This window comes from Meleagris gallopavo, chromosome 3 (assembly GCF_000146605.3).
Source record: "Meleagris gallopavo isolate NT-WF06-2002-E0010 breed Aviagen turkey brand Nicholas breeding stock chromosome 3, Turkey_5.1, whole genome shotgun sequence".
Lineage (NCBI taxonomy): Eukaryota > Metazoa > Chordata > Aves > Galliformes > Phasianidae > Meleagris > Meleagris gallopavo.
The window spans coordinates 17168243-17194501 of NC_015013.2; positions in this window are offsets into that span (position 1 = coordinate 17168243).

Below are 26259 nucleotides of genomic sequence, written 5' to 3' on the forward strand. Positions count from 1 at the left end.
TTTTCCTTCTTCTCCCCCTCCCTCCCTTTGCCTGGTTACCTTGTTCAGTCTGCGTGAATTTACATCTTTACCCTTGGTCTTCCACTGCTTCTTGCTTGTTGGTTCTTTATCACAATATGTCCCTATTTTATTTGCTGACCAATAAGAACACATTCTAGAGCCTCCACTTCTTCTGCTCCTACCAGTGTTCCTTTATCTTAATGCTATTTGACCTAATCTGTCCCCGTTGGTAAGCTTCTCTGACTCAAAGGCCAGCTGTACCCTGTGGAGTTTCACATTCTGCCTTCAAAGCATGAAGGTTGTTTTACTCCTGTGAGAAAATTTGAGCAATATAATTTTTCCTCATTCTCTGAAATCTCAGTATCATTTTGGCTGAAATGTTTTTAAATGATTTCTGCCTGAGGTGGATAGTCAATGCAGAAAATTTAATCCTAAATAATTTGTTTGGTAAATTTATAAGCATCTATAAAAGGACTCTTTTAATGGGAAGTATTAGGCAGTTTTATAAATAGACTATGATGTCACCTTACTTTACACTTACTGTCGTGCAGGAATAAGGATATGGATGAGTAAATGTTTTGCCTTTGATATCCATATGCTACCAGTATTTAAAAAAAAAAAAAACCCTGACCTTTAAATAGTTGATCATACCAAGAGGAATACGAGTTAGTGAAATGCATGGTTTTTCAAGAACTGAACAGTAAATCCCAAGTTTAGCCCAGTTTAAGGGTGCAAGTGTGACTTGTGGAAACTATGCCTGAATAAATTCATATATCTCTTGGTACATTTTAATGTTACAAAATGTTAACAGAAATGTGCCTACACACACGATGGAGACTAAGTGCACACTGGGTGACTCTGGAGGTCTTGTTCCTGAATAATTCTATTAGGTGCTTTTGTTTATTTTACTTCAGAATTTGGTGCAGTGCTTAGTGTGTATGTGTATACACAAGAGTGAAGTAAATTCTTGTACACATACACCAACTTTCCTTTATTTCTCACTTCATATTTACAACTTAAATAACAGAAGAAAAAATGTTAAGAGGAACTAAAGCTTTTAATTTAATTTCAACACTCAATATTTTGTTCATTTTCCAAAAAGCAGTCCAGCTTTTAAAAACTACTGCCTAGCCATGTACATTAATCTCCGCAGCTTTGTGTCCCCTTTCACTATAATTTATCTGTAGTGCCAAATTGAAAGTGCAACTGCTATTCTAAGAGTCTTCAGCTTTACACTGCGTGGATCAAGCCTGACCAAATCTGATAATTTTAGGAGGCAGAAATGCAGCTGGTAGACACAGAAAATATGGTTCCTTGGACTTTAGTTTCAGATGAAGGTGAGATGTTTTGCCCAAAAGAATGGAGTTTTATGTTCCTACTTTTTCACATATAAATGGGACAGTTTGGAAGACAGTGCAGATGTCTCAATATTGTCAGTTCCACATGGATCATTCGGATCTGTGAATGTCTTTTTATCATAGTGTAATGTCAAATGCTGGCAGAGATAAAAAAGCTCAACTTAGATTCTACACTAACCTCCTTTCCTGTGAAAGAACTGAATGAAGTTCTTTGGAAAGCAGGCTCAGACGGACATATGGTGATACTAACTTTCTTCTTGACAGAGTAATTGGAAAGGGAGAAAGAAAGCAATAGAAATTTCTTTACCATTGCATCGTGTGTATTTCTGTGCCCAAGTATAGCCAAAGCAAATGAATATCTTTGTAATTCTTTGAAAGAATAAAAATCTATCATGGCAGATAACTTTGTCAAAACCAAATTATTTTATAAGCTGTGGTAAGAAGAGTTTGTTTTCCTAACATTTTGCTTCTTTGGTTCTGTCTGTGGTGATGATGTGTTATGCGGTATTGTTGTGTACTACGTATATACTCACTTGCTTTCTACGAAACAGCTGCATTCAGGTGCTGGGCCATTTCTGAGACCAGCTGATTACATTAGGAGGTGATACTCAGCAAGATAAAGATCTTTTTTGTTGCTGTTGTTGTAGTCTTCGGGTTTTTTTTGTTTTTTTTTTTTGGTTTGGTTTGGTTTCTTTGTTTTTGGTTTTGTTTTTTGACATCTGAAAACAAGCAAATAAACAAGCAGCCTAATAAGAACCTGTGATCTTCACTCACAAATACATTTTTAAGCTGCTGTTTAAGAGACTTTGACTTTTTTTCTCATTATTTATATGACTTTTTTTTTACAACCAGAGAAAGTTCTTTATGGCACTTTATGGATAGAGCAATACTGACATCCATTGGTTTAATCTTACGTGACTATTTTTTAAATCCAATTAATGTACATGGAACTCTCTACAGTGTCACAAGTGAAAGGACTGGACTTGATGATATGATCTGAGGAGGATTGTGCTGAGTCCAGTTTGCTATACTAGAAACAGGTCACCAGCTCAGATTAGCTTAGTGGAAAGAAGCACATCTGCAAAATAGGAATCCAAATACAGAGACTGAAACAAAATAAATGTAGGTATCACAAGTATCAACTGGGGAAAAAATAAGAATGGAGGATTCATAGAGATGTTGACATTTTTCTCAGATGACCTCTGGAAATGGGAAAATACCTAATATCACATGAACCTGTCTTGTTTTATAACAATCCTAAAACTGGTGAAGCAGGAGAAAAAAATGTTTCTAATCTAACAGACAGCATAGTTCAGTGCAGAAAATAACCTTTGTGGCAGTATCTGAGCCCTCTGATGGTGTAATTTAATTTGGCACCATGCTAATTTCTATAAATAAATATATATTTTATAAACGTTACTGAGGTTTAGACAAGCGGCTATTCTTAATCAAGAAAAGCATACCACAAAAAGTGATGGTGTTCTCCGCATTGTCGCGACGAGCTAAGTAGATGAGGCTGATTACCTTAGACTTCAAAAACAGAGAACCATTCTGTCAGCGAAGGGAGGGCGACAGGCTCTAACAAAAAAGCTCTCCTCTCGCTGTACCCTCCCACTGCATTCAGTTGCAAATCGCTGTGTGCTTGGCACAGTCTGCGCTCCCGGTCCCCAGCCTTCCCCCTAAGTGCTGCGGCTCCGGCAGCAGCGCCTGGCTCTGCGCTGCCTTCCTCCGGGAAGAGCGAGCCGCGGTGCTTGTGTGCCCATGTGTGTGTGTCAGTGTGTGCGTGGGGGTGAGTGAGTGCTCTGTTTGGCCTTTCTTTCTTTTCTTTTTTTTTTTTTTTTTTTTAATCAGGAGCTCTGAATGAAAGCCAGTCAGAGGGAGAGCTCCCCCTCAGCTTTGGTTCTCTGCTGTCCAGAGTTAAGTGATGCTGGGAGAAAAAGCCTGAGTTAGATCCAAGTGGGATCAGTCTTAGAAAATAAGAGCAGAAAACAAGCAAGAAAAGGACTCTAATAGCCCATTCTTCAGTTTTTCTTGGGGTGGAAGCTACTTCACTTTCTCAGAAGCAGAATAAAAGGTAGGAGTATTTATTATTTGCGCTTCTTTAACATCCTTGTTGTTATTATCACTGTCATTAGAGCATGAGCAGCATGCTATTTAATACAGTGCATCAAATTGTTCTACTGTATGCAACTTTTTACATTTCATAAATATGCCTCAAGAGTAATCAGATGAGGGATAGGAAATAGATGCTCTGCATTCTCTCCTCAAAGTAAACCAATATCGTATGTATTCAGGATTGGTCTATTAAGCTTTTCATAAATTTATTTTCTTTTTCTCTACCAGTAAACAGGTTGTCTTTCGAGCAGCAGTTTCAATCTGTATTCAGTTCTTGCAAATTCAATGGGAACAGCAACAATACTATCTGAATTGAAAAAGGCACAGTGTTTCACAGTGTAACAGTTATGGGCATAGCATGAAGCATGTATGTGCCCACACTTTCTCTATGCCAGTGCAAGTCTGTTACAGCTTTCATTGCTATTGATTTTGCCCTGAATTGAATTTCAGAATAACTGTATGCACTTAGAGGAAATGTTTTTTAACAAAGGAAATCCCTGTGGAGAGGGAAAGAGGGTGGATACAGGCAATATTTCAAAGATAGGTACAGGGATACATATACACAAATGGGAAAAATATTGTTAAATTTGACATTTCAGTAGGGGGGGGGAAAGAGAAAAGAGGGAGAAAAAATTTAGTCTGCACCTGTGTGAGCATTTATTGTCATTGCTGCAATAAAATCCATATTTGATGTGGTGTTAAATTAATGCAGCACAGAACAAGTCTAAATCCATGTTCCCAACTACTAACTATTGGTGGCATTGTCAGCTGCATGAGAAATTTGCCATAGACTAATACTGCACATGATACTAGTTGCAGCCATAAAAATCTAACAGCCTTTCAGCTTAAGAGAAGGCATCTGCACGTGCAATCAGTGACAAATAACAACCAGCATTTTAAAACTGACCTATCATCTCTGTTGCTTCCACACAAATGGAGATGTTTCCTATAATCTTCATCTTTCATTTCAGTAAAAGCCTCTGCACTAACCCAACTGTACATCCATTGCTTTTAAGGTATTTTTTTTTATATTATACAACTTGTTGTTTATGTATGTGTGTTTGCATAAATGAGTGTGTGAGTTTGTGCATGGTGTGAAGAAATGGGTTTGTGAAGAATTGTACCTTTTTAAATTATTTTTTATTTTTACTTTTTTCTGAGGTAATAGTCTTTGCATTTACATATCAATGTTACTGGAGGGGGAAAGGAGGGATGAAAGACTGGACTGTACTTCTAAATATCTAAATTCTTTTTAAGTAAGCCATGTACCAGGAATATAACGAATCTGGTATAAGCATTTATTGAGATTTTCCCATTACCCAAACTTTTATATTAATTGGATATGTTGTGAATGGAATGCTTGTCTGTGTTTTTTTCAAGGAGACGAAGAAAGAAACAATGAACTTAGGGAACTGGGTAATGCAAATAGAGAAGATAAGCTATTATTCCCAGAGTTGAAAAACAGTTTTTTAGAGTCAGAGGCTTGCATCGGGAGATGAGTAATTAGATTATAAACTGATAATCTACTTTTTGCCTGAAGGGGTTCTCCTCAAATTTTTATATACTTTGTTAAACAATAATATGAATGAAAAGGTCATGTCTGTAGCCGTTTCTGCTAATTCTACTATAGCTTTATGTCCATGTTTTCTTTGTGTGCTGCCAAGATGATTTGATATTCTTCAGTGGGAACTTTGTAATGTCTGAGGAGTGTTGAATATAATACAGATATTTAAACAAGAAAGCAGCTGAGAATTTTTTGTTTCTTTAGGTGGCATTGGACAATATCTTGGTTGCTCACATCGCCAAGAGTTTGTGTTTATAATTTTGTAAAAATTGTAAACATTTACAACATTTTGCTATAAAATAGCAAAATCTAGCTTTGAGGATGATATATAAGAACTTGTAGATTCTGTAATGGTCTTGTTGGTTTTTCATTAGAGCAAATGAGTGCAGATCTATTAAAACTTCCTATTTGCATGTTCTCAGTAGACAAAGGATCTGGAAAGAAACTGATGAAATAGTGAAATATGCTCACAATAACCACTATGGTTACTGTTCTGTGCTCAAATGTGATTGAAAAATGCATAAAAATATTGCTACATGTCAAAGCAAATAAGCTCATCATTAATTGAATGTAAATAAATATTCATAATTTACACACGTATACATGCACACCGGTATACAAATTCAGTTAAGTTTTATATAATTTCTACTTCTTTCTTGTTAGATAGCTCATTGTAAAAGGCAGAAAAAATTAATCTGAGAATAATAACCACCACTGTTTCTGAGACAATCATTTCCTACTCTCAGCATGATTTCCCAAGGAAACAAATGACTGAGACAGAGCCTGTCTCATCTTGGTAGTTCTCTGCAGATAACTTAGTTTCTATGCCTGTTAACAACGTTCACAGCCAGGTTGCAGGTGAAAATTCACTATCCTCGAAGCAGAGTAATTTTATATCTTATCACACCACTAGGTTGCAGCACTTGTGCAAAGGGTCAAATTTAGACAAAAAAATTTTTGAAGTGTAGCAATGGGGTGAAGTTTGACTATTATCATAGTATTTTTAATCAGTTCATTATTAAAAACCTAATTTGTAAACATCAGCACATGTTAATAGAACTATTATATATAGTTATTCTTTCTTGTGCACTTGAAAAATCTGCAGTTAATTATTTGGTATTACATAATAGATAGAATTGGAAAGGAAAGATTGAGTATTAGGACAAGCTAATAGGCAGAATATGACAGTCTAAGAAACAACTTTTGATTTCTTTGTGAGCCACATAAATACATATTCTCTATTACTGTTGTCTTTATTATGGGATATTTAATTACATACTAGTTGAGAGAAATATTGAAATTCAGAAGCAAAACTTATTTTCCTGTAAACAATGGAAGTATTCCAAAGTAAAACTTTACCAAGTGATTTTATTGCACATAAGCACAACATAGAACATCTTAAATTGCTCTGAATATTACACTGCTATCAGCGAAAACTCATTCAAGGCATGGTTCACTGATAACTTTGTTGGCCACTCTTTATGACACTCACACTGCAGATCCTACACTTTCAAATCTAATGTGGACACTTGCTTTTTGACAAAGCGTGCTTTTCTTTAATGTCCAACTTCTGGAGAAAAGTAAATGCAAGATACAATCAAGAAACAATAGCATTCTGAACTCTGTCTTGGACTGAATATTCCTCAAAGATCTCTCAGTCCCAAAGAAACTCCTCTGTTGACTGTTGTTTGATTTGCCTTCCCTGGTTTTAAGCCTCTTCAGTACTGAGCCCTGAGCATGGTGGCTTGCCTAACATGTTTTGTCTATGAGTTAGAACCTCTACTACAGAGCAATGGTAAACTTCATCTCTGGAGAACTGAGTGTGTTACACTCATCAGGATGTATTACAACACAGAGAAAATATCAGAAAAAAAATCAGCCAGATCTTGTTTTGTTTTGTTTTGTGTTGTTTTCCTTCTTAATTCTGTTTTTAGTTGGTGGCAAGCAAAAACACCACCCAACCAAAGAGCTATTGAGCTTATCTATTCTTTTTCCTGGCTTATTGGTTGAGATTTTAGTGGAGGATTTGCCAAAAAAATCTGCCATCTGAGGCTTTTAATGCATTTCTTTGTACATGCAATCTTTCTGATTGTTGAACACCAGAACTAGTTACATCAAGTATGTGTGTGTGTATAAGGAAAAAGCAAAACAGAATATCTTTGTTTAGTACAGAGATTTCATTCTAGGAAGCAGGATACTGTAAAAATTCTCTCAATTTATATCAGCTTTTTATTGACTTTCACTGTAAACTCATATTTTAATTTCTTGGCTCTGCTAAAATACATGAAATAAAATTTAATCACTTTGTTCATAAAGAAAGCTATGCAGCAGAAGATGTGAAACTGTACCATATCTCAGAATTGTTCTCCAGCTTTCACTGTCACACGACATCTGATGTGGGATATAAACTCAAGTTGGAAGTGTGCAGTACTACATCTGTACTCACAGGCTGCAATAAGGACGTGCAGAGACTTAGGAAGTTAAGTAGACACAGTGAAAAGAACATGGCAGGTGCTCTTTCTAATGCTGTTCCAGTATATGTATCATTCTCAACAAAATGCTTTTCTGTTTTAAACGTTATTAAGCCAACTTCGTAAGAGTAACTCAAAATGAACTTTGGGTCATGTTTCAAACATTAAAAAATCATGTAAAGCAGATAGCTTGTGTGTGTGTGAAAATAGATATTTCCAGAATTCTGTTACTCAAAAGCTAAAACTATGCTCTTTTGCTGTTCAATAGCAAAAAAATCATCTGAAATATTTTCTCATGTAGAGTTACATACAATTTGATATATATTTCTATACATATGTATTGTTTCATAGTTTTACTGCTGCAATCTGCCACCTTACAGATTGGTTTTATTGTATTATTCTGTTTCAGTGCTTTGCATGAAAGCATAAAGAGCATGACATACCATCACTTAGCCTGATCAGATCATGATCCTTAAAAATGAATGCAATCCTCATGAAATCTGCAGTGCTACAATACCAGATTTTATGATATGAAGAATAGATACCAAAGTAATTTACTGCACTATGAGCAAAGCTCAAAATGCAACAAGACTAGAATTCATCCGCTGCCACCCATATTAACATAAAATATAAATATATACAACTGAGCTGCTATTTTGTGCTTGTCAACCACACTATAGTAGTTCATATGATATTTACATCTGTTTAGTGAGTGAAAATGTTATTAGTTGTTGCACTATCCTAATATTAAGCACAAATAGACATATGCCTTTGTTGAGGCATACCTGTCCTGCATTCTCTAGGGCCAAGAGTTCTGTAATCTTGGTAAGATCTGTGCTAGTACTGCTAATAAAAATGAAGTCTCCTCAGTAGGGATCCAGACTCTCTTTTGAAAGCAGCTGTGAGCAAAGGGAGGGAGATTACTTTATCCATCACGGCCTTGAGATTTTCCTGGATCTACCTGGTTTAATGAACACAATATTTTTTCTTATTATGCTTATCTTTCTCGTGATGTTCTTTAAAAATATTGCCTATCACTAGGCCTTAAAATGCTATCTGATGTAGTTCTGATAGACATATGAGCTTCAATTTTTAATTGGGACTGTAGTATGTTATATCTACAAAATCCTGTTTTCAAGGTGAAAAACTCCCATCTTTCTTTATTCCATATATTTCTTTTCCTTCTTGGACAGAGATAAGAGGGACATATACTACTTTTGGTCTTGGTTGAAATCTGTACATAGTGTTACAACAATTAATTTGAAATTTAAGAAAATGTCTTCCTTCAATCCTTAAGTTATTTTGTCTTTTTGCATATACATACACATGGATTTATAATCATGTTTTCATTTTTCATGTGTCACTGGATAAATATCTGAGCCTGAAAACAGCTGATAAAGTATGAATCCACAAATTTTTTATTTGTGTCACTCCTTGTGTATCAGTACATAAGATAATTCCCTTGAAGAACTATAGATCCATTTATAAATGTGTCATCAGCAAATCAGTTAAAGTAGACTTAGATCCCATGAATTTCAATACAATACAAAAATCCTAATTACTCCATCCACTGAAGTTGTATGTGTGCTAATGAACTGAATAAGATTTAGATCGTAATGTATTTTATTTCTTACACTGATCACTGATCATCAGAAGATGACCTGAGTTTTCAGTAGGAAACTGTCAGTTGCTAGAAACAACTGCACAACAAAACTCAAGACAAATAGAATGAAAAATACAGGCAGACCAACAAAAGCCAACAGAGTGTGTTAAAGCAAGCAAATAAACAAACAAAAAACACTAATATATAAAAATACACATCATCTACTATAGGTCATATCAGTATACATGTCTGTTACATGTCAATACAGTTGTACATTACTTTTTCTTTTACATTACAATCTTCATCCTGCAAAGTATGCTGTGTAGAGCTACTAGCTTGTTCTCATAAGTTTCACCTAAAAAAACCAAACATCCATTACCCATCTTTTAGCCACCTAGTAACAAATCACAGTCAAATATATAGCTTTAACCAAAACAAAACAATGCTATATTAACATCATAGAAACTACGTAATCACCTCCATAGAACATAGGGAGTTTCAGTAGAGATTGGCAGCATTCAGCCTCTTAGTCTTACATCAAAATAGTCCTTTATTAAATGGTAAATACTAGTCTAGACCTATAGTCCTGTATGAATTACCAGCAGTTACCCAGTAATTTTGAAGCTGTATGAAACATTTTGCTCTCGTAATTACTACACGAAAGATAGTCCAAGATCTGCTTAAGCATATAATAACCAAGTAAGTTCCCCAAATACACTACTGCTACTCCCTTCCCAAGATTAAGTTTTAAATAGTATTTCTGTCTCCTTCCTTTTCCCCTTGGGAAATTTACCACAGTCTTTTGGCAGAAAAATGCAATGTCCATAAAATATAGGACAGTAGTGTGATCTTTTTCCTTTATTGAATGAAAGTTTTCTGTCATTAGCAGGCTGAGATGTACTCTTCTCCTTGAGTAGGAGTGTGGTGCTCATGGTCAAGATATCACTGAAGCTGACACGTTGATTAAAACAGGTGAATTGAGCCCCAGGCTTATCAAGTACATTTGGTTCTCTCCATGACTTAATACTAGGGCACATTTTATTGACATTTTGTGATTAAGAACTTGCAAGCTTATGTGCTGTTACTAGATCCATTATTTTTTCCTGGTAGTTACATCTGTGCATGGCAGATGTGCAAATAGATAGATTTTGCTCTGTAACATTACCCATTTAAATGATACACTTGTTTTTTTCTTGTTTGCAATTTAATTCTTTTAGTTTTCTCTTCTTAAATGATCTTCAATGAAGTGCTACTCTGATTTCACTAATTTGAGAAAAACATTCTTATGGTGTAATTACATTTACTTTTAAATTTATTTATAATATTTAGACATTTTGATGGAATAACAGTCTGATGAGGAAAAAACTTACCTCTTTTTTAAAATCTTTTCTAAAATGTAAGTGTTTGTGTGATATATTTTTACACGATGTAAAATGAAGACAAAATCACATCCCTTTTCCTCCTCTTACCATCTTCATCAAAGCATCTGAACCCACAATAGAACATGTGCTATTTGTGAATACACTCCACTTGAGGTTTGGTTTCCCCTAGCTTTCTGTTTGAGATTAGAATGATGAGAATTAGAAAAGAATGATGAACTAAAACATAGCTATTATAGCAATAATATCATCATAGTTTTGATGAGCATAACTCTTCAAGTTAATTCAGGAATCTATAATGTGAATGAGAAAGGTCAGTGGGCTTGAACAATTCTATATTGAATACCTGAAACTTTGTTTCAAAGAAGAAGTCAGTTATATAAGTTCTGAAATGAAAAGATGTCTAAAAACTTCCAGTGTAATTTCAATTTGTTACATTCAGAGGTTTAAATTATATTTTCGATGCCTGTGTTTTAGAAAATTGCACACACCATCAACAAATGAGTTTGTTAGATTTTCAGTTGTAACAAGACCTACTTAGCTGGTGTTAAACACAAATAGTAAAGCTCAAAGTAGTTCAGCCTACTACATTATAGGATCAAAATTTAAAAAAAGAAGGGGGGAGGAGGGGGTGGGTAGACACAGCAGCCACTTTTTTCTAAACTGGAGGTTGTGTATAATCAGGAGAGGGAATGCTCACCTTTTACTTCCTGCATGTCTGCAGCCATCAGGATCTAAGCAGCAGGTACCTGCATTTGTACATAAAGTCTGAGATGTTTTGTCACTTGGACACCTGTAAAAGTCAGATCTAATGGGATAATGGCAGGCTAGGTGAATCAGTCCCATAGCTAGTATTTAGATAGTTACAGCTAAGTCTCTAGAAAAGCACAGTCTTGCCTTACAGAAGTACATGACAATGATATCTTAGTTATGTGACTGATTCCTTGTTACTCTGCCTTTTGGAGACCATTTGTAGCTCTAGCATGTTAAAATCCTATTTTTTTCCTCCATTGAAAAAGAACAGCCAAATAAAATTTTGCTATTCAGCACTGTAAATTAATGTCAGGACTAGTTCAGAAGCCTTTTTGTTATCATTATAGTAGATTAAAACTTGATAACAGCACAATAGCATAAAAAATGTAGTGTCATAATAGAGTGATGACTGCAAGACAAAAATATATATTTGTTAGGATTATATTCCACTTAAGAAAAAAGAATAAAACAGAATTCATCTCAATGATTCTAATGTGTAGTAAAACACTGATTTCTCCAGAGTAGTCCAGCAGTGCTTTAAAACATATGAGCTGAAGTGAAATGATACGTGGAAATCAAGTTTGATATTAGCTTAATGTGTTTCTGTACAATTAGAAATACTAGCAACAAAAGTTAAGATAATACTGACATGCAAATAATTCCTTTATAGTTTTGACATTGTTCAGGGTCTTTTCTCATTAAAGGAAACAATTACAGTAGCATGCAGAAATTTACCAGTGAATTAGTAGTTCTGTGATTTGAGATGCTTAGTTTCCTCCTGGGTGAAGAAGTTATTTAACAGTTTTTATTTGTTTGTTTTCTATGCAAAAGTAAAATGTATTGCATAAAATAATTGCCAGTGAATTAAGTATGGTTTAAAATATTTACTTCTACACAAACCTTTGCTTTTTGTTTGTTTGTACAGGGCCTCATCCTATCACATAATACTATTCTTTCTGAAGGACGGGGATTTTTCTTGTGCCTGTTTAGTTTCTATTCATACATTTAAATGTGTCCTCACTTCCCTGTCTGGAAAAGGAACTATATCATTCTGAATGTTCATTCTTTGTGTTTTGCAACAAGAAGGAAACTTAAGCTCTAGTAAAACAATCTTTTTCTCAATATTCATTAATCCTGTGGTAAGCCTATACATTTCAGCAGTTTGCCAATGTAAACAGAATGATGTTCATAACTTACTATTGAAACCCAAACGTTGTCTTTTCCTGTGCTACCGCTTGAAAAGTTTTTCCATTTTTTCTGATTGGCAACCTTAGAAATGCTGATATTTTTAATCTTTTGGTGCCATCTTGTGGCAAGATGATAATTATAAGAAAACTCTAACCTGAAGTTCCTAAGTTTATCAGCAAAATACAAAAAATGGATGAATTTTCATAGTAAATGCGTCGAATCAACTTATGCAATGGAAAGGACTATTTTTGATTGTTTCTTTTTTTGATCTGTTCAACTGCATTAGTACAAATATTGATTTTAGAAGTCTCAAAGAAAATGACTACAATTACCATATAGAAATAGATTTTTAGTCCTTAATGCATTAGAATTCCGTAGAATACTTAAGTGCTTAACTAGTTCAAGGCAATTTCCAATAGATTTGTATTGTATTAGTTCATTAGATCTCTGTAGAATACTTAACTAGCTCAAGGCAATATTCGCTCTAGCATCCAGTAACATTGAGAAAAAGCCAGGGCCCATGCTAGCATTCTTGATTTTATTTTCCGGTCTGGTCTTTGGAAAATTTATAGCAGCCTGTGTGTAGTAAAAGCAGTAAAAGCACAGAAATATTTGGGTATTTTTTTTCCTTGTGTTTTCACTGGGGCTCGGCAAGATCAGTATGTTAGAATTTGAACCAAATGAATACAGTATAATACCAGCTTTTCTGAAGGTAATTTTTGTAGATGTCTGCAATCAGTACAAATTACATTCTCACTCAATCTCATAAGGAATTTTCTGTATGGTAGTCTGTACTTGCTTACTTATTTATCCCTGAGTTCCAGTCATGCTGAAAGTATCTAGATGCAAAAATCTTTTTCAGTTACTGGAAAGAAAATCAAGACGTCAGTGCTGCTTTCACTTAAGCCAGGGATTCTCATTCTTTCAAAAGAAAGGATGATTTTTTAATTTTTGTTTTCTTACGCTTTGTTCCCCTGACAGACGTTTATTACAACCTGGTCCACAAAAATCTTGTGGACTTTGAGGACCAATTGCAGATTATAACATTGTGAGTTACTATAACACCCCTTTTTCCACTTGAGGGGTCTGAAAGCATATAAAAATTAAAAGTTTTCATATTGCAGGGATAGAAAACAGATCTTGAAATTTTGAATGTCAGTCCTGTGCCATTACAAACAAACCAACAAACAAAAACAAAAACAGAAAAAAACTTACAAGTACTTTTTTTTTACTCTTCTGCCTTTTGTTTGGATATCCAAACTGATCTCAGCTGAAAAAGGATCTCTTACCAAAATGAAAACACTTTTCATGTTCTGAAAACTTTGAAATTGAAGTAGTATTTCAATTAGATATTGTTGTATTGGAAGATTTAACATTTTCTGTACACATGGGCAGTACTCATTGTGGATGCTTCATGAACTTACACAGAAAATAAAATATGATAAAGATATATATATATATATATTTCCAGCACTGGTTTGATATATATTAAAATCCTAGTCATTACACTGTCTTTTTTAATAGGTAGTCACCAGCTGATGTACAGTTGAATGCTGTACTAGCAAGTGAGTGTAATAAATCAGTCAATGGTTGAAAGGGGTTTTTGGATGGTTAGAGTTCCTGCAATTTTTTTATTAGGTTTACCTAGCTTAGCTAGATATAAAACTCTGTTGTATGTCAGCTACAAGGCAGAGGAGAATCACGACATTAATTCAATAAGATGCAAGATTTCAAAAGTTTTGTGTATGTATGTGAGGCTGTGTTCATTCAAATTTCTTCTCACTCCAGTAAAATTGTTCTGACTTGATTGTTTAACTGTCTCTCTTTGTATCTTTTGGTTCTTTGTATGATGTGCTTCCCATACAAGAATAAAGTGGTAGAGGAATTAATGAAAGAACTGTAACATTTTGTTCCAGTGCATTCACTTGGAATGAATTTCCTTCGGAAATAAAAGAGAAACCTAAGTCAGAGGCATATATTTTTTTTTTAATAAAAACATTATTGATATTGATAAAAAATATTTTTATAAGCATGTTATAATATTATGACATATAGAGTGTGGCAATAATAATTACGTTGAAATCCTAAGTATTAATTGTACATCTTTTTGTTCTGTAAGAATGAGATCTTAAAAAGCTTTCTAGGAAGTTTCTTATCAAAAATTTCATGTTCTAAATATCTTATTCTGGATGAATCATTTTCATTAGTGTATGTGTGGTGCTGTAATTTTTTTCTGCAGTTGTATTTAATGTCAATGAAGTTCAGATGTATTATGTCATAAAGAAAATTAAAGAGTGGAAATATAGCATCATATATACTTCTAATTTTTATACTCTAATATGTTTATCTAAAAACTGAAGCTGAGATAGGACACCATGATGATAAACTTGACATGAGTGTAAGAGAATAGCTTTGAAAGAGGAATGTAAAACAAATGTAAGAGATAAAAAGGTTATGGATGGTTAGCGAGGTGTTTTGTAAAGATAAAACGGTAGAAACTATCAATATCTCCACCAAAGTTAGAGAGCAAAAAGGAAACTGTCAGAGTGATTATTTCTGCTTGTGGTTTTATAGAGGTAAAAAGAGAACAGAAGTTGTTAATGGTTTTGTCACTGTAGTCAGGAACTCCACGTAATTTGCCTATTACAATCTCAGAATCTGTTTTTGGAATAAGTGAAATTACTAGAATTTGTTCATCACTATTGCCAAAACCTTAGCATGTCCCCTCTGCAAAGTGTACCTGTTGAATTGTTGATTTTTATCTTTCAGTCCCAGGGTGCTTCATTTAGTTAGAATTTTAGGCAGGTAAGTAAATTCATTATTTATGCTGAAAACTGTTAGAACCTGGGTATAAAGGGAGACTGAAAAGCGACTGCCGTAGAACTTGTCTAGATGATCAAAACGAAAAAATGTTTTTTAAAACTGTTTCTGGGGTTAGTCCGTCAGATAAGATTGATTGCTGATCTGTGGAACTTGTATATTTAGTGTGTTCTTCTTCTGACTGTCAAAATTATTTATGTCTAGTGTGACTACCAGCTAGTCCAAGCAATGTGCTGTGGCACTGAAGGAAGAAAATTCATTCTGCTGTACAACTGCAGTAATATATAACTGACAAGTTTCAGGGCCTGACTGCCTAGAGAAATTCTAAGCAAGATAAAAAGGTCACAAAAGCACAGGATCCCAACAACCACAAGTGCTGTTCTTATATACAAGGCAGAGGTGTGCCATCTTTTCAGACACCTGCAGTAATAGTCTAAGTGAGTTTGTTGCTATGACTTTGCCTTTCAGAGATTACAGTAGTCAGGGCAGAGCAGGAAGTACTATTTTAATTAAACTCTAATAGTAATACTGTTTTTTTTTGGGGGGGGGGGGGGTTATGTATTTTTGTCATCAGATTAAATGATTTTTCCTTGCCAAAGTGAATTTATCTGTTTTGTCACAAAGATGAACAGGGAAGCTGAACACCTCTACTGTGAGGAGAGTCTGTGAGAGCTAGAAATGTGTGGAGAAAAGGAGGCTTAGGGGGATCTCGTCAATGCCTTTAAATACTTGAAGGGAGGGCTTGAAGAAGCAGAGCCAGGTTTTTCTCAGTTGTGTCCAGTGCCAATAAAAGAGGTAACAGGAACAAACTTGAACAGAGGAAATTACCTTTGAACACTCCGAAGCATTTCTGTGCTGTGAGAGGGACAGAGCTGTGCAGAAATTAAACAAGGAGACTGTGGTGGTCTCCTCTTTGGAGATCTTTAACAGCCACCTGGACATAGCCCTAGTCATCCTGCTCAGGGTGTCCCTACTTGAGCAGGAGCTGGACCAGAGTGACCCAGATGTCCCTTCCACCCTCAGCTATTCTGTGATTCTGATATATACACTGTCTGCAAACAAAGTACTTACTTGCTTCACTACCTTTTACAGTGTAGATGCAGTCTAAACTGTATTTGAGGTATGAACAGATAGCATGTGCTTCAGAAATAAAATTTTGTTTTCCTGAAACAAATTTACATCTATGTCCTTTGATGCAGAGCAAACTATGGAATACATGTAGATAGCTGTCACTTGAGTACTGTAAGAATAATTCAGGAAAGGAAAGACAAAATAAATTGTATTTCCTTAAAATGAGAGCAAAAACCTGGCTAAAAAAACTATGTAACTCCCTGATTTAACAATAATTCACAAATAGCCTCAAAATATCTTGTGCAGGAAAGAAAATTTTCAAAGAAATTACACCCTTGTGTATCTAGAGCTCTCACTTTCCAACAGCATTCAATCAAGTTCTCTTCAAGTTAAGGAAAAAAATAAAACAAATCTCAGTAGATATTCAAGTAGTCTTAGATCAAACTACAGCTATTTTCTTGATGCTCAAATAGTTTGTGACAGCTGATTAACATGGGAAAGATACGGTAACAATGGCCAGTTCTGGTGCTTTCTGCTGGTCAGTTCACATTCTTCTCTCTTTGCAGTTTTTATGCTTGGAAAAGACCACACCAGAGTCTTTTGTGCTCCTCATTAAAATAGAATAGTTGGAGGATAAATAGGTGAATAGGTGTTAATTTACACTGCCTCTCTCTGTGGTTTTTGCTTTTTTGTTGTTGTTTGGGTTGTTTGTTTGTTTTTTTGGTTGTTTGTTTGGGGTATTTTTGATACTTTTTCTGAAAGGCATTTTGGTTAACAGCAACAGTCAGGTGCTCTTGGTGATTAGACCGTGCTTGAAACGTTAAGCACTTGTTCACGTGTAAAAGCCACGTGTCTGAGGAGCAAGAAGATGCAGGGCTCAGCAGCACTGCAGAAGCTTCTTCTTGTCAGCAAATTTCTGACGCTTTTTCCCTAATTAGTGGGAGAAAAGAGCTTGACGGTGACTCTATAGGGAGGACTAAAAGCCACCTCCTGCAATGCATTATCTCTTGGAGGATATACTAAACTGTAGAAGTTTGAAGGCCATGCTGTACTGTTACACTAATATGACTTAATGCATGGGAGACCCCAGTGTTCTGCATATGACTGAAGCCTGTGCTTTATTCCCATTGTAGTTGGCAGGGTTTGGTCATACATACAAATGCAAGCATACTTAAATTGCTTGCGTTAAAGTGTGAAGTGTTGAACAGATTCATGCGCTTTGGCCAACTTAGTTCTTAAGGAAAGCTACGCTTTGTTCCCAGATCTTAATTTTCTTGCAGAAAATAAAAATAAGATGGTTCCGTATTTCTGATATTTACTGTGTGTTAACCATCAACCTTATCTCTCTGTGTCGTAGTCTTTGCTTAGCTGTGCTATTATGAGTGGTATTAGTTAAATGGTGTATGTTCAAGAGTTCTAATTCTTTCAGACATTTTATTAGTTTTCACCTAGATTTTAAGAAAAGGGCAATTTTCATTCCTCACATAATTCTTAGATTGCAGTGTGTGGGTTTTTTTTTTTTCATAACCTTTTAATGATCTCCAATAAGTATTTGTCAGGATTTGATTTAATTGACTTAAAGACCAAGGTGAGCTTTCTGCCTCAGTAATGAAGTGCATAGGACAGTTCGAATGAATGAGTTATATATAAAATATGTGTGACCAAAACTTCTCCTGCAAGAGAAGAACAAATAAGAACATATACAGAGCTGATCATTCTTATTAACTGGGAAATGCACTTCCGCTTCAGAGTGCACCAAACAAAAATTTTCACATCCAAAGCAACACATAGAATTATATACTAAATATATTATCAAAATGCTATCTCACTAAAAGGACTACAGTGTTGTAAGTCAAACTCTGTCAAATACCTTAGAATTATTAAATCTGCTCTGTAAGATGGATAGAAAACTATAAGGGAAATCAAGTTTTCATTTCTGTTCTTTTACACATTTTACCCTTAAAACTTTTGTATCTGTTGTGTTTTGCTTTTTTGAGTTTCTGTTCATGAATTTTCCAAAATTATAAGCTTGTATCAAACTTGTTGCTCTGTTGTCTTCCAAACTTGACCACTAGCATTCTTTCTGTGCAGATGCTGGTATTTGGTATATCACATTTTCTGTTTAGTACATCTTATGTTATTTGCTTCTCAGTTTATTTTTCCTGACAACAACAGATGTTTGACTTTAATCTGTATGCTGTACTATTATACTTACGATGTTCTTGCAAATAGGCAATTTTGTGTGTGTGTGTGTGTTTCTCTGTTCTCTTCCTGGATTTTATGTTACATGTTGTGACATTTATACACTTCACAAATATGAAATACTACCAAGTGTTCATGCTGTAAAGCTGTAGTTCCTGGATAATTTTCAGTATATAATAGATATTACTTAAGAACATGTAATTAATGATATAAAAATATTCACTTACCAGCTATTAATAGTTAGGTATTGTTTTTTGTTTTGTATTTTTTTTTCTATCTATTTGTCTGCTCTCTCCTTGTTGCAGAACAGGAAGGGCCTCATGGTTACTGAAGATCACTCTACTTAGTCTGAAGTGCCATTAACTCCTAGAAGTTTTCTGAGTTTGCACATGGTCAGGAACTGCACGAATAATATTTACTGAAATTTAAAAGAAGTCATAATTCCATAACTGATGGGGTTTTTTAATTGATCATGAGTATTTGTTCTAGAAATAGAGCACTGCTATTATGATTGTTAATAAAATCAAGTTTTCTTTTACTTTTTAGAGCCATCAAACAAAAGATTATAGATACATATATATAATACAAAGATACGTAATGGGTAATGTGTCAAGTGTTATGGCTAATGTGCAAAGTAATATTTATACTATAATAGAAGTGCCTAGATGTAAAGAGCAGAATTCTTTCTCACTTTCATCTTGGGAATTTATTCTACTAATTGAGCTGCTTTAGATATAGTCCTTTCTTTCTAAAGCCACTCTGGTGAGAGTCATCTATGCTTCTCAAAATCCCTACATCTGCCTTGAAAGCCTATGCTATGGGATTTGCTTGTGAAATGGTTGAGTAAAAGTGCATATGGGGGAAGAGGGGAAACAGGAAGCCTGAACTCCCAAATGGGAGCTGGAAAATGTATCCCAAGGTGCAAAACATGTAAAAATAATAATAAAACAAATGCAGAAGAATGAGAAAAAAAGTCATACGTTCTTTCAAGTCTAATGAGTAAGTAGTTTACGAATTCATCAAAATGTGGATTTTATGTTTTTACATTTTGTCTCTAAATTAAAAATTAATTATTTCCTTCTTCTGTTTCTCCCCCAGTCACTTTAGGAATGTAGTATTTTGTATGTGATGATAAATGACATATCACATTAGAGCTAAGTGTAATTTGAAATGGCTGAAAGATCTAAAAGAATCAAACATCATATTGAAGACAGGTCATCCTTAATAGCAATGTGATTATAGCTCTCATAGTATTTTTCCTCTTTCAGACTGCATCTCTTCTGCATACTTGGAATCATTTCACCTTCCTTTCCTTGAAGACACAGTAGGTATATAAGCATTAACCACTGTGTGTTCAGAGCCTTGGGCTGTGTTTCCCAGTGATGCTGAAAGGTACTTCTGAAAATCCAGTATTCTGAAGTGATAACTCTAAAAAAGAAGACATAGAATGAGCAACTACTAAACAAAATATGAGTAGGCATTTAGTGTTTCAAATTATGCTAAATCCCTAGAGGGCTGTGGAAGCCAACTATAAATATTATTTATTTTTTATTTTATGTTAAATCTAGGTTAACAGGACTCTTTTTTCTTTTTTTTTTTTTTTTCCTTAAATTAAGATCTGCGTAATCAGGATTGTCTCAGAAAACTACATTCTCGTACTCTGTTCATAGTCATTGTGTGTAAAAAAACTAGAAAATAAATGTTATATATAAGGCCTTTTTTTTTTTACTTTTTCCTGTGTAAATAAAATAAAGTTCAGGGTTGGTCTTCTGGGTATAACACTTACAAGATTATGGATGGATAGAGGTGGAAAGGGAATTTAATCTCCAAGACAGTTTTAGGAGATGGATTGTACTATGTAAATGTGTGCTAGTTCTGTCTGTAGATGTAATTATCATTAAAGTTACAAAAAATTCATTCACTGGGCTTTTTTTTTTTCCCTCCCAGCTACAAATCATCTAAACCATTACGTCTTGTCATGTTCAGTAGAAATGGATAACAGATTATCCTCTGTCTCTTTGCATAAGTCTTTTATATACTTAAAAGTTGTAACTTTATCTTCCCTCTCACAGGATTTTCTATTAGAACCTAATGGCATCAGCTTGTTCAGTTGTACCACAGTGGTCATGGCAGTTTCACATTGGCATCTACGTATCTATATTGAGGTGCAGTGTTCATAAATGGATTTACTGTTTAATCTGAGCTCTTCCTGTTGTTGCCTGAGTGGTGAAGATATATTTCATTCTTCTTATAGGTAGTAATCCTCTTTGTATGTCTGTTTCTTTTTACGATCCAGATTATACCGTTAGATCATATTCAGTGATCTAATCTGCATATTCAGTGATCAGTTTGCCTCACTAGCATTAAGAGGGTTGGCATTTAACAATTTTTCTCTGTCCACAAGGCGTGATAATTATTCAATTATAGAAAGAATTTAGAGTGGAATTGGAGTGGAAAATAAGTTTTCCAATAAGAGACTCTAATTATTCTGAAACTGCTTCAGAAAATTCTTGTTCTAATAGCAAATTCATTAGGCACAACACTTTAAAAAGCTATAATTTGCAGTGGCCAGTATGTGGCCCTTGAGCCATGCATGATTCCCACGCTGAGGTGGTTTTGTTTTATCAACACAAATGTGCTGACGGATGGTTGCTGCACTTTCTGAACATCTTGTCACTGAATGAAGAGTCCTGCAGCCCAATTGACTTGAACACCCTATCCAGTGTCACTCCCTTTCCCCCAAGAGGAGTTCACTTGCTACCTAGGAGCTGTTTCTGAAGCTTGTGGTTTTTGTTTTTGAATACAGTCTGTTACACAGCTGACAGGACTACAAAAGTCGGCCATTTTCATCTGAGTTCCTCAACTCCTTTATCCTGACTTCTTGTTTAATGTTAAGATCACACAGTCTTGTGACCAACATTAATTAGCTACTTGCTCTAAATTTACCTTTGCAGACAATACTGCTAAAAAAAAAGACATTGCAATTTCCAACTTCCTATGTTCTATTTGAAAAAGCTCCATTTCTCCATTGATCATGGAGCCAATATTTTTAATCATCCTCTGTTGCTAACATTTTTAGATAATTATTTCAATCTAGATGTGTCTGACCTCTCATCTTGTGCCTTGACTATTTCCATTTTATCTCTTCCTTTGCCTGCTCTTCTTTTATACTCATATTTAGCAATATCATATATTTTATATTTATGAAATACTTGCTTCCTTATGTTTTGAATGAAAAGATAGTGGCCTAGCGAAAGTCTGTTCTTAACTGGTTATCATGTCCTACTTTTGGACAATAAAAGCTTTCATTAGTGGTATATTGTCTCAAGAGCCATCTCGTTTTCTATCCCTTCTGTTCTTTCCTGCTTATAATATTATCATAATCTTCCACGCCTGTGGGATATTTCACCAGTTCTCTATTGTGTTTATCATATGATTTTCAACTTATTAAAAAAAAACCAAAACTTCACAATTTTCTGGGTTTGTTCACTGTATCTTTTGTATTAATGTATAAATATCAAGGAAGATAGATAGCTAATGCAGCAATTTCTTCATTCTTCTTGGCTTACATTCACCTATTGCTTTTACTTTGGAGGATAACCTGGAATGGTTTCCAGAAACTGACTCTTTATACCTAAATTATATGTTTCTGTTAGCATCCCCTTATTTCATCTTATTTTAAAATCCTCTTTACTAAGTTAGTAAGTCAATTTTCCTTCCTTTTTTCCCCTCAGGTCTCATAAGAAAGAACTCAACTTTACCTAAGAGCTCAATGAAAAATGTTTCTGAAGTGGGAAGCCAAAACAGTCTGGGTGATATTGTCAGTCATTAATGTATTTCTAGAACATTATGTTTCTGATGTTTCCTTTCTAATGAGAGATTTTTCTAAAATGTAATGAATAAAAGCAATTTGCTAACAAAAGGAGACAAAAAGGTTATTACAGATGTTGGTGCTGTGGATGATACTTTATTTACATTCCTTCACTTTGATGAGGACTGAAGAGAGGTTTTGGGGGAAAGAATGTTTCCATATTAACTATGCAGCAGATTGTGGAATGGGAGCTGGGAAAAATTTGAGTAACAGAGGCTTTCAAGAGGCTGCTGCCCAATTGTAAACCATGAAAAGGGCTACACACGCAGTGGGTGGAAATGACAGTGGCAGTGCTGCTGTTGCTGTCTGCCTGCTATCTGTGTGACTTGTTGCTCATGATCTGTCAGGTGCTGTTTGATATCCTACCACCAAGTCTGCCAGTGCAAGACTTTCAACAGTATCAAAGCGAATTTCATCATTTCCACTTTCGTCACTTTTTAAACATCTGTCCATGTCTTCTAGAGCTGATGTGTTTTTTCTCTTCCCTATTATGTCATTCTTAAAGATTTATACTGAGTAATGTGGTGAACCTGAAATGTTAAGATTAATTCATAGGCACAGGAAAAATTTACACTCCAATCATATAACAATTATTAGAGAAGATGCATGTATTTTACTTTATAATAGTGTATAAAGAAGAGGGAGGAACTCATTGCTTGACATTTTATCTAAAGCTTTGCTGATGTGTACATACATACGAAATAACATTGCGGTTCTTTGCTTCCCATCACTTTGAGAAAAATCTTCATAGATTCTTTAAAATGCTTATATATACTTCAGATATATATCACGTTGTGCTCTGAGTGATATCAATGAACATCTTCAACTAGTATACTTCAGTCACTAAAATAGCTGGCTTTTTGTTGCTGAAGCAGAGAACAGATCTTTGACATACCTTTAGTAACATAATGCTAGATTCTTATGCTAGTCTGCCTTTCTCAAACAAGTTTTTGGAAGACCAGAAATAAAATTAAAATGTAAAGAGAAGAAGGGAAAGCAGTCAATATACCAGTGAAATTCCATGTTCAAATACAGCAAATAATGCACTGCGAATGTCATTGGATGAAAAACTGGTGCTAAAGCGAATTGAAGGAGTCATTAAAAAGTTAATATCATTTATCATTTTTGCCAATACTGCCATTTAACTTAAGTGACTTTTAAGGCTTGTTAGGAATCATTTTTTGTCCTGTTTGGATCCACTGTTTTTCACACCTTTGTGAATGGTTATCAACTAGCACTCCTTGTCATTTTGTCTAAAGTTGTAAGTTTCTTAAAACTGCTTGCTTTAACATAAAGCAACCTGCAAATAGGAAGCTTTAAAAGTTCAGCATTTGCTTCTTCATGTTGATGCATTGAGTCCATGCATTGTTCTCAGTAGGTGTGAAAAATACTTCCCGAAGCAACCTGACAGAGATTCAGCCTTCCAGAAGTGAGAAGCTAGACTCTGTCATGTAAATATGTCAAGACAGATGGGACAAAACTTTAGCTATTAATTAAGCTACAGTATGCCTTGGAAGGAAATAGATTTTCTTCCTCAGTTGTGGTTTTGGTCACAGAAAGTCAACATGTCTTATGAAAGTCAACATGTCTTATATCGACACTTCTCACAATTTCTATTTTTGCAAAATTTATCTGGGTACATTGTATCTGTATGTGTACTTTTTTATGTGTATCTTTGTAGATAATTTTTTCCCAGACAGCTTATAGATGACAGCATTAGTAGAAGATGTGAGAGCTGGATTTTCCTGGTAACCCTGCAACCCAGAAATCCTAAGGGCTGTCTATGACAAACAGTTCTATGTACTTTTACCATTTTAAAACCTCTCTGTGTTTTGAACGAATCTGTAGGTAGAAATGGGCTGATCTGGTTCTTTGCTAGTCCAAATATGGATATTTTACATTAAGTGTCTTTGCTGTGGAATTTTGCAACATATTATACATTGTTGCACTGAAATATTTGTATCACATATGTCTATTTATGTAAAATATATATATTTTACACATAAGTAAATAAATTTCCATTAGATTATTTGCTAAAATCAAGCAAGGAACTGATTCTTTCTTTGAGAAATTTTAAGGACTCTGCCTTTAAGTAGGCGAATTCTTGATACCCTAAGAATACAGCTTTGTCTAAGGGAGTTTTCTCAGGGAACTAGGAAGTATTTATGTAATTATTTATACACTAATGCAGAAAGGACAGGATGGAATTCCACTTATCACTGAGAAAATACTTTGTTTGAGTACACTGTTGACTTTTGAAATTAGATAATTATTTTTCTGCATTCTCCTTGTGTTTACCTATTTGGGATCTTCACATAAGAGATTTCAGTTGCTGTTGCAGTCTTTTGGTAAGTTTACAAAAGAATATTCTTAGAGAAAAATATGTACATGTTGCTTGAGACACCATCATGTGTACAAAAATTGCATTGAAATGTGGCATATAATACAGCAGAAGGTAGAATTAAGACCTGTAAATACACTTTAAAACTTTCTGTAGAGGAAACTACTTTGTGGTTAGTAAGCTCCAAATATTAATACATCATTAATAATGGATTATTTGTTTCCAATTAGAAAAGAGACCATTGCTTAAAAGTTGAATTTAAATTAATAGTTGTACAAATTCTGATGAGGCAGTACCTAACTGTAAACAGATAAAAAAAGCCATAGACTGGATAGTAATTTACAAACATAAAGAATTCCAATAATTTTATGCCTCATAGTTCTCTTGTACAGTTATTTTTCAGTCAAACTGAATATTGGAAAAAAAAATCAAACTCCAAACCCACACAGCGTTTTTTGCATAGAAATGGAAGGCTTGACTTCTGATTTATAATTCAAATATAAACATTCAATTTACAAATGTAATAGTCATTTATTCATCTTAGATTCAAAGTACCTAAAAACAAATAAAACAAAGCATAGAGTCAGCTGAACAATTTTAAAAGTATTGCGTAAATAATGAATCATTTTACTCCCATGTAAAACCACAGAATTCATAGCAGATAAGGTAGATTGATTTAAACCAACACACTTTACTGGGCTAAAGGTAATCATACATCAGAATCTGACAGAAAAAAAAAGTCTTTATCTCTCTAACTGTTAAATATATATATATGTTAAAACTATTCTTTGCTTAACAAAAGAAGAAATTAGATAAACCTATATCATATGAATCCATTTCTGCTTAACCACGGTAATTGTAGTGCAGCATCCTTAAATTGCCTTGCAGTCTGTTTGTTAGTTTATTACCTGAATTTACAGCAATATCCTGCATTCACCTTTTGTTTTCTGGTTAATGCAGGTTTAGCTAGATCTTGATTTGAGCAAAATAGAAATGCCCTTTTGGATAAGGTATGGACAGGGATAGTAGTGGCTTTTACAGCTTTACATTTCTATTTTGTAGAAATTTGTAGAGTCGAGAGAGTTGTCAGGGAACAGATATTCTGGATGTAATACAGAAGCCACCAGTCATTACTGATGGGATAGTTCATATTTTGTTCATTAATGTTAATGCCCAATAGCCATGTAAAAAGGGACTACAGCGCTACAGGAAAAAATAAAACCCCAAATGAAGCACAGCTGATCAAGTTGATCAGAGGAGATTCAGATCAGCAGAGAAATAGTGTAGAAGTAGTTTTACTTGAAACGGAATATGGAATAGAATTATTAATCAAATATATATGACAAGCAGAATTCCATCATGTGCCACCCACAGAAAATTTCTAAGATAGAAGGAAAGGAAGAAAATAGGCATAGATAAAAAGCAATTGTCTATAATTATTTAGAAACTATGGATCACTGTAATCATTAGGAATTAAGAATAACATAAAAAAAAAATAATAGGTCAAGCCAGAAAATAAAATT